The sequence below is a fragment of the Priapulus caudatus genome, unplaced genomic scaffold (genome assembly GCF_000485595.1).
Source record: "Priapulus caudatus unplaced genomic scaffold, Priapulus_caudatus-5.0.1 Scaffold956, whole genome shotgun sequence".
In the NCBI taxonomy this organism is placed as follows: Eukaryota; Metazoa; Priapulida; class Priapulimorpha; order Priapulimorphida; family Priapulidae; genus Priapulus; species Priapulus caudatus.
In genome coordinates, this window is record NW_014578017.1 from 63,984 (window position 1) to 67,231 (window position 3,248).

General features: G+C 35.4%; 1 protein-coding gene across 1 annotated transcript in view; it reads left to right on the plus strand.

The window, feature by feature from the left end:
* The window catches only part of LOC106814644 (nucleolin-like), an 11,837-nt gene that overhangs the window by 4,169 nt on the left and 4,420 nt on the right, over nucleotides 1–3,248 (plus strand). The window lies entirely within an intron of this gene.

Genomic DNA, 3,248 nt, shown 5'->3' on the forward strand with positions numbered 1-3,248 from the left:
CATCCATCCATCCATCCATCCATCCATCCAGCCATCCATCCATCCATCCATCCATCCATCCAGCCATCCATCCATCAATCAACGCTCGCACATGGTATAGAGGACTTGACATCGCGATGCGATCAGCAGTATGTTGCGGCACAACGGGAGGAGCGTGACGTAATAAGTTATTTGAGTCAGACTACGTATTAATGGTGGAGGCGTGTGTGTGGGCGTGTATGGGCACGTGCGCGAGTGTGTGTGTGCGCGTGTGTCTGTGCGTGTGCACGCATGCGTATCAGAGCGCACATGTGTGTGTGTGTGTGTGTGTGTGTGTGTGTGTGTGTGCGTGCGTGCCTGCGTGCGTGCGTGCGTGCGTGCTTGCGTGTGTGTGCATGGGTTCTAATTATTTTAACGCTAAGATGCAGGAATGAATGCTTAATAATTGTAATTAAATTAATTACTGTCTCTAATCTTCATGCGCAAAGTAGATTTTTACCGAAAACACGTGTTCATAATTGAAACAGACGACAATTGAAATAGGCGAATGTAAAATTTCTGGGTAATATGAATATCTTATATATATAATATATAAGATATGTTGATCTTATAATAATAATAATAATAATAATAATATTATAATAAATGTTATCATATATGAAATCATCATAATGTTATAATGTTATATAGGCAAAAATGGTGAATTTGCTCGTTAAAATATTCGTATGAATAATTTCAGTATCCGGTAATGATGACTGCAATTGACAAACAATACATATAGTAGAACCGTATATAATACGTATATGCATATAATATACAGTTAATGTAGTTATTCGCGGTTTCCCATAATGCTTGATGCAACTCCTACGATGTTTAAACAAAGGCATCAACATTTCTTAACGAAAAATCCTCCTTTAAAACAGACGAGGGCAAGGTAGATGAAATTGAAGATCGAAATCGTCGTAACAAATCGAAACGTCTATGTCTATGTACGGTGGCCCTTACCTTATTTAATAATTAGAACGTATACAAAAGGTTTGAGACGTTGGGTGCAGTTGGGGGGGGGCATAATTCTGAGAGTAGAAATATGTGCGTTCATGCGTGCGTGCGTGCGTGCGTGCATGCGTGCATGCGTGCGTGCGCGTGTTGCATATCTTAATCTTGGGACTGTATTATTGTTATCCATCAAATTAGTGTTTACTTAAAATTTACTTTAAATATTTTAAAAGCCTAAAAAACAGAGGTGCGAATATAAGTAAGTGAATAACATCATAACATAAATATTTGACATAGCATCTAATCCGTATAATTACTCCCAGTTATGAAAATGCCAGTTTCATATATTTATAATAATTACATTTTATCATTGTAATTCACGTGCTTATGAAGAAAAGTAATTGTGTTTGCTGAAGTTCTAATAATTTTAAAATAGAATAAGAGAGGAAAACGATAAGGATGAAGATGGTGAGAACTATAAAGATTCAATATGTGTATATGAAACATAATGTAATATCGATATTTTCTAACGAAAGAAACACATTCACCCTTAAAACAGACTATATATAAAATTATTGTAAAAAGATTATGATAAAACTAACGGGCTAATGGAACGATTTTAAACGTTTATACACTAATTAATTATGCTAATGCATAATTAATAACACGAAAAAACTGTGAAAATTTGTTCGTTAATTATAATTGTGTGAATACGTAGAAATATATATAAATAAATTTTCCCTTCATATAATGACAATGCATTTCTCTAAGTGAATTGACTATGTATATTGAAAAACACATTAATCTTTAAAACAGGCCAAAACAAAATGGATGAAAATGAATTTGATAAACATTGCCTTGATGTACTAATGCACGCGCAGCTGTATTTTGTGTTACCGATCTCAAAATGAGAAAGAGATCAGTCATTTTAATTGTAAGTGCAGACAGGCATAAACTTCATGTTTGTTACAATCAGTGTTGTTTACGGCATCTTTGTTGCGTATATATTCTGTCATCCTGTTTTTATTATTTTAACGTGTGATTGTGTTTAGCGCCCGTTTTAGACATTGTCAAATGCTTCGGCCAATAAATCTAATAATTCTCTTGCATTTTGGCCGATTGTAGATATGGATTGTGAAAATGAAGACGAAGAAGATTTACCAGATTGCCTATTCCGTAAACGCCCGCGAGTTTTTCCAGCAAAACGAATCAACGCCACTGCAGTAGTATGCATGGTGCCTGTTGATTCTCGTGCGTCTGAAGTAGAAGTGAGTAAACGCCAAAGCTATAGGATAATAGTAGAAATGAATATCAAAATTTTTATGCAAATAAGTAATATAAAAAACCTATTACATAAGGAATATCAGCATTTATTGTCTTTTGTAGGTTCATCTTACAGCTGATGGTATTAATACAATTGGTCTCGGGCAAAAAATCTTCTTCAAAGCTAAGGCCCCAGCGATAACTGAACAGCAATTTTCGGATGATGGTAAATTCATTGTTTCGTATATCATTAAAGCTGTATGCGTAAATATTTTTCAAATACTTGTTTCTTGCTTGCTATTGTATGATATTTAATATAAAGGCATAGCTACAATTTTGTGAGCTCTATTTTGGCATATCATAATTGATTATTTTTAATTTTATTTAACACAAGTATGTGGTTGACGGTGTTATTTACGAGTTTAACAGTTATTCCTTTCGCTATGAGATCGCGTTGCACGATTTATTTGTAATCACGTTTGTTTCGGAATCGACCGAATGAAGATCTCTACCCTTGTAATAAACGCTTATTGTGTCGCGTGATATAATGCATGTGGTTCAATACACGTTTAGATGGTGAAATTAACCAATACTTACAACGTTGCTACACGACAATGAAATGAAATTTGCCTTCTGTAATTACAGGCTCGATGGTTATAATTAAGTTTGATCGCGCCGTGAAGACTCGTTTAATCAGGAAGTGCCGTTCCCTCTTTCCGAGCACAATTTTGCGGAAATTGGGCAACGATCCCATGTGCAACTGGAGTAGAAATAACTCCGTATTGACCATTAGGCTCGGAAAAGATGCGACCCTCGTTCCAGGTAAGCACAACGAGCCGGTTAAGCTTAGCCATTCTAGTTTTAAGAATATCCTTGCGCATGCTTGCGGGCGCGTGTGTTTAATTGTGTGTATATATATATATATATATATATATATATATATATATATATATATCGTATCGTGTACGACGACGGACGTAGTACGTACGTACGAGACGACGTACTAACTT